The sequence below is a fragment of the Beta vulgaris genome, chromosome 9 (assembly GCF_026745355.1).
Source record: "Beta vulgaris subsp. vulgaris cultivar EL10 chromosome 9, EL10.2, whole genome shotgun sequence".
Lineage (NCBI taxonomy): Eukaryota > Viridiplantae > Streptophyta > Magnoliopsida > Caryophyllales > Amaranthaceae > Beta > Beta vulgaris.
Window position 1 is genome coordinate 14835948 of NC_079210.1, and position 7214 is coordinate 14843161.

The window sequence follows — 7214 nt, forward strand, 5'->3', positions numbered from 1 at the left end:
TAACTTGAGCATCGGAGGGGTGATCCCGAAAACACCCCCAGGGTAGTCTAACACTCGTTTTTGCAGGTATCGCAGCACTCTTTGAGCATCTGGTTGCCCCCATCGCTCTTCGATCGTAAGTCTTGACTAGTCCTCCCATCTCACGTGTTTCTTACTAGAAACAGTTGGGGCCGTCTGTGGGGATAGCCAAACTGAAAAGCCATGGCCAATGCTCGAAAAACACGCCGCGGACGGCAGCCTCGGAACTCGTCACCTCGAGGAGGGACTCCCCCTCCCGAGGTAGCGGATGAAATAGTAGGGGACTCTCGCAGGGGCCCCATACTCTCAGAGAGACATCATCATATCCTCGAGGAAGTCGAACTTCGAGAGAAAGCTAGTGCTGTCAATCCGAGGCAGCCTCGAGAAAGAATCGTACTACCTCGAGTCGAGGCTCCTCGAGATGAACAACCAAGCCCAAACCCGGTCACCTAGTCGGACATCCAACAAGTAAAGGAACGCCTCGGTGATAATCTCGAGCGAAGCCTAAGGGTCTTCGTTTGCAACCTTTAAAATGGAGGAGAGGGTACGTCCAATAGACCCCCTATCCATCAAGTACCCTAAAGATAGAACGGCACAACCCCTTACCCAATGCTCGAGTTCCCCACGTCTCCACTCGAGCCCCCTAGTCTCAGCACGAGCTCCTCAGCTCTTGACTCGAGCCCCCCATGTCTCAGCACGAGCTCCTCAACTCTCGACTCGACCCCCCAATTCTCGACTCAAGATCATCCTAGAAGAGGAGACACTCCACACGTCATCAATGAATTCTCCTTCCGAAATGGCACTCGAGATGCTCGGCACGTTATCAACAAAAGGTCTCTCCTGAATGGCACTCCAAATGCTCGGGACATCTTAAACAAACGGCGGGTGCGTTCGAAACAGGAAGGAGAGACGATCCCCAACCCTAACTGGGAACGGGAAAGATCTCGATAGCAGGGACACGGACGAAGGAGGCACGAAGAAAAAGAAACCAGCAGTTTTGAATCCAGCGAGAGATCCAACGCCAACTTCGGCAACTTAGGCTTCACTACACCATTTAGTGAAGAATTTATGCGAACTCCCAACCCTCCCAGGGTGAAGGTCCCACCTATCGAGCATTATGGAGGGACCATAGATCCTATCGATCACCTTGCAACCTTTGAAGCACAGATGAGTCTGCAGATAGAGAACAAGGCTGCATGGTGTAAAGTTTCCCCACAACGCTGAAGGGACTAGCTCTCACTTGATTCACGGAGCTACCCCCTGATCGCATATCAGATTTTACATCCCTGGAAGCTCAATTCAAGAAAAAACTCATAGTAGGAAGAAGACATCGCAAGATCACCATGTATGATGTCTATCAAACAGCGAAGAGAAGAGGACTTAGCCGAATACATCAAGAGATTCAATGAGGAATCTTTGAAGGTCTCCGACCTATAGGACATCGTAGCATTTACATCGTTGATGTTAGGCGTAATAGCCCTATTTTTATGAACGCTAATTTAGAAGCTAATTATATTTATTAAATTAATTATATTCTGAACATCTTATTTTATCCGAGTTGGAGTATAAATTATTGTAACAGCCCGGATTTTCCCGACCAGCTTACAGAGGATTAAGCACAGCGAAAGAGACTCTGGTCGAGATAACCCGAACTATTACCATCACACTCACCGAACTACATCGGAGGGTGTGGGACTCGATTCCCAATTCTATTCAAATTGATTAACTATTGCAACTACGCTATGATTCTCAGACTCTATTCCCATAAATTTCTATAAAAAATCCGACAAAGTTTCCTTTGAAAATAGGATAACGCTAAAGCGAGAAATAAAATGAACCTGTTACAATTTCAATAAATAAAACATTTTCAACTCCCAAAGCTCATCAACCTCAACGCTTTCGCGGAGCAACAACCAACAGAGAATCAGGAGCACTAACGACTTTTGAATGAAGAAATAGATTATAGAAAATAAACGATTAATTATTATAAGTGGAGCGTTCTCACTTCAATAACAAATATAATACTGCACCATCTCATATCCGCTTCAGCTTGCAAAAGAATAACTCATGGCTTCAACCTGAAACATTTAAGATGCTGCCACCCACCAAGTGACAGGCCACAAAAATGACAAAACAAAGTACACACATCAGCAAAGCTGAGTACTAACCCATAAATAAGCTTAACACATGCTTTGGTGGCTTTTACTTGAAAACAACTCTCACGCAATCAACATAAATTCGACAATTACCAATCATAGCATGCTTAGCAGCAATATTCTTGTTACATACATATTACATTCTAATTCCACGTTTCATAATACATCATCAATCACATGGTAACAAATACAATAAGGTGACTCTCAACACTAACATGTTTATATATTCTCATTTAGTTGACCTTTCAACTTACCACGATTCCATAATAGGAATTTGAGGTCACCAACTTTGATATAAGTAATATACTTTACTTCCTTTAATTCATTTCTTATCAGAATCCAAACTTATGTTTTCATACTCTATAAATCATTCCCTTATACTGTCCTACACAAACCTTTATCAGGTAATAAATAACTTAACATCTTTCACTATGACGATTCCTTATCGGGAATCCACAAAACCAGATACGATTCCTTATCGGGAATCCAACATTAGTATCACTTATCAGGAAACCAATATCGATATTCATATTCATATACTGAATAAACATTCATTACTTACCTGGAATCCGATATCGAAACAACTTACCACGATACGATTCCTTATCAGGAATCCATTATCGATATAACTTTCATACTTTGAAATAACATTCCTTTTAACCAGGGGGAAAGAGAACGCGGCGGAGGAGACAAAGCTTACACTCCGACAGTGGGGGTCGTCACCCAACCATTCGCTTTACTTTTGGCCAATAACCGCGACTAGTCCGGAGTACATTTTTCCACTGATTTCATCAGCCATCCACAGGTTTCACAACAGAGCAATGGGCAGGTTTCCCTGTGGGGCCCCCAAGGTTCACAGTCCATGGGGCACTGTTCATGTCACCTCATCCGTCGACTCAGACGAGGCTACTTTGCCCTTTCAGATTCTTTCGATTATTGTTCATAACCCAATCACCATTCTTAGAACTATTCCATAGTTATAGTAATCCTTGACAATCATTGAACAACAAGCAAGGTTTCTTCTTAGAGAGTTATAATCGCTTAAGTATTTCGAGGCCAATATAGTTATGCATTTTGATTGAACTCAATTACAATTATAAAACATACTTACCACAGAAGTAACCAATCATATTCTGTAAAATACCAACCATAGTGACAATAGGTCTCTCCGCTAGAATAACTAGCGAGAGTTACTAACCCAATTCCACACATCACATACTTTTGCGTATAGATAGTTCATATTCTTTTTCACTTTACTAATATCTATGTAGACTCATCTCAATAATGATAATAATGATTATCAAGCATCAACCATACTAGGAATAGGTCTCTCACCTAGAATTAACTAGGGAGAGTTAACTTAAACATCCCAACTTGAGGTTCTTAAGACAATATTGATATGAAGTAGTTACTATTAGTTAAACACTAATTACAAAATCAACGATGAATCCACTCATAATAGTGTACTCACAATCACATAGTGCCAAGTCCAATTCATGTCCTTAGTGTACTACTCAAACATATATTCGAGGCCTCTTTAAGGTATTTCATAACTTATTGTTACTACGTAGTTAAACTCAAGCACTAATATTAACTAATAGATACTAATCTGATAATCCGACTTTTTTACTTTACTCCATCTATAGTCATTAAACGGAAATTCTTTATAAAACGCATCCTTGATACGTTACTAGGTAAGCTAACTTCAATACTCTTTATACTATTACTAGTAATTAGTTAAAGCTTCTCTCTAACTTCATGTGATATTACTAATTAAGTCAAACCACTTTTAATGTCTAAATCATAAGACACTTTACTCATTGAACAATTTCAATCAGATTATACACTCTTTTAGGAACTAACTCTTATAGTTCATCAGTACACTTTTAGTATAAACTTTCATCTAATTAACACAACTTCATATAATTCTATCCATGAATTTGAGAACATTCTAGTAATGGTTCAGACATTAACATAAGTTTAGCAAATTAATTCACAACTATTATAACATTTCATAACTCAATTCTATGATTCACCTTATTAATTTTATTAGTACCAATTTTCATTTCCACAATTAATATCCGTTTAGGAAACCTAACTTAACCAAGTTTCTTAGTAGAACAAGCCAACCACTAATTCCAACACCAATTTATAATCGAGAGAATTAACTCATTATAAGAAAGCTGATTATGTTTTCGATATAACATCATTCATCACCAAAAGAAATCCCTAATCGATTATGGAACACTAATTAGACTTTCATAACATAAACTAATTACAAAACTCGGCATCCTAACATCAAGTTTATAATCAAGTGAAATTAAACCATCACTTAAACTGATGAACCACCATCGAAATTACAACAAGAAAGTAAATTACAAAGCTTAATCTGATTTTCTTTTCAAAACCCATGAACTAAACTATAACCTGAATTTATTTTGCAAATAATCAAAGAAAAACTTAGGTGTTGTTAGAATTTAGAGCAACAATACAACACCACTAACACCGAACATCAATCCCCATAACAAGAAACAACTACAACAATAACACCAACAGTAACAACAACGCTACAACCACACCAACAAGCAACAACACAACCTCTCCACACAATACAGCTACAACAACGCAACAACAACACAACAACAACAACAAGAACACTTTAGCCACAATAATAACAACATATCAATAACACCATTGGCTTTCTAATTTAAACAAAGAACAATGGTTCAATGTAACTATTCACATAATCAACCACTAAACAAATTCATAATCAACATAGTAGTGAAATTACAAACCACAATTCATTTGTAAGTTTTATCAAAATTGAAACAACAGTTACAAGGACAAAGAGATGAGGGTTTAGTACCTCTGCTCAAAGAGCAGCGAAGAAGAACAGAGGCAAGAGAGAAATCAGCAACAACACAACAAAAACGAACAAGGGCAACACCACTGGCCACGAACCACAGCAGCGCGACAAGATTCCGGCAAGGCGGCGACTGTTCGTCGAGCAACAACTCACAGCAATATCAGTAGCAAAGACGAAGAGAACAGAGGAGAGAGAGAGATGCGAAGGAATTAGAGCATCAGCACCGCGTTGGGGGGGGGGGAACAGCACGGCGAAGCTCCGGCGAACAAGGCCCGACGGCGCGGCAGCGAGATGTGGGTGTGAGAGAGATAGACGCAAGGGAGAAGGGGTTTCACGGGGTTTCGGGTTTTCCTTGGGGTTTTGGGTTTTGAAATTTCAGAATCTACGAGAAGGGAATGTGATGAGGTTTGGGTTCTTTCATTAACCGACATAAAGGGCGCAATGACCGACTTTAATTTTCTAATCGGGTAAATACAAATCAACAAATTGCCAATTAAATGCGATATGAAAAATAATATAATAATAACTTCACAAATATTGACATAACAAATATATTACAAGAACGACCAAATAAAATAATTACTCGATAACTCAAATAAAATAAGATTTTAGGAATATAATTAACTTAATAATTGTAATTAACTTTTAAATAAACACTCTTAAAAACAAGGCTATTACAATTATATTGTCGTGTTTGCAATATATTTACTCAAGTTTATAAAGTTATTATTATTAAAATTATTTTGGGTCTTATGTGCGACTAAATTGTGCAGTATTTGGTCAAATAGGAAGTCAAAGTCGATTTTTCCTTCAATTATTTTCCCCTTTGTTGGTTTGTTTAGGTGAACAAAACCTCAACTATTCCTTCATTATCCTCGTATCTCTCAAAAAACCCCAAACCCCAATTGATGAAAACCTGAAAAACCTAGAACCCGTGAAACTCTCTCGCTCACCTTCGCCTGCGCTTTGTCGGCGTTTATTCCAGGCTCGTCGGAGTTTCTCCCTTGTCGGCGCCGTCTCGCTGTTCACTCGCTGGCGTTCTCTAAGTTCGCTGGAGCTTTCCTGTTCCTCTATTCGCGTCGGTGTTGCACGTTCTCTCTCTCCTCTTCGTGGTGCTGCTGCACCGGCTTGAGCTCCTTGGTGGTTCTGTCATCGACACTGCGTGCTGCTGCGGTGATGTTGTTGTGTCGTGCTGTCGATTGTTGCTGATGGTTGGTTGGTGCTGCTGCTGCACGTAACTCTTGCCGGCGCTATTGTGCCCTGTTTGCCATCATGTCGTTTGCCTCTTGATTGAGGTGGTGGGTGCCTTTATTTCCAATCGTGATTATGATTTGTTCCTTGAGTTGTTATAGTTTCTTGAGTTTACTAAAAATAGATTTTATTTCATTTTAAGATTTGAAGTTGTGGTGGTTTATTGCTAGGATAAGTATTGTTGAATTGGTATAGTACGTTGTTATTATTGTTGCTACTGTTTGTTGCAGTTGTTACCTTGTTGTGGTGGTAGTGTTGTTGGGTGGTTTTTGTTCTTGCGGTTGATGTTGTCTGGTTGGTGTCGATGCGATGTCGTCGTGGTGATGCGTTATTGTTAGTTGGGGTTAGTAAATCAGTAGGAGTAGTTTGTAGTTGATTGGCAAGTTTAGTTATGCAATTTAGATTTATGTTTATGAAGTTGTTATTATTAAAATTATTTTGGGTCTTATGTGCGACTAAATTGTGCGGTATTTGGTCAAATAGGAAGACAAAGTCGATTTTCCCCTTCGTCGATTTGATTAGGTGGAACAAAACCTCAACTCTTCCTTCATTATCCTCGTTTCTCTCAAGAAACCCCAAACCTAATTGATGAAAACCTGAAAACCCCAAACCCCGTGAAACTCTCTTGCTCACCTTCGCCTGCGCTTCGTCAGCATTTCTTCGAGGCTTACCTGAGTTTCTCCCTTGTCGGCGCCGTCTCGCAGTTCTCTTCCTCTTGCCAGTGTTCTCTAAGCTCGATGAAGCTTTTTCGGTTCGCTGTTCGCGTCGGTGTTGCACGTTTTCTCTCTCCTCTTCGTGGTGTGTTGCACCGCCTTGAGCTCCTTGGTGGTCCTGTCATTGCCACTGCGTGCTTCTTCGATTATGTTGTTGTTGTGTCGTGCTGCCGGTTGTTACTGATGGTTGGTCGGTGCTGCTGTTGCATG

At 40.0% G+C, this 7214-nt stretch overlaps 1 long non-coding RNA gene across 1 annotated transcript; it reads right to left on the bottom strand.

The window, feature by feature from the left end:
- Window positions 1-1841: 1841 nt before the first annotated feature.
- Window positions 1842-5636, bottom strand: LOC130590065 (uncharacterized). Its single transcript, XR_008967659.1, has 2 exons — window positions 5041-5636; window positions 1842-2113 (listed from the first exon to the last, which is right to left on the bottom strand). It is a non-coding gene; the product is annotated as an uncharacterized LOC130590065 (long non-coding RNA).
- Between the last annotated feature and the right edge of the window lie 1578 nt (window positions 5637-7214).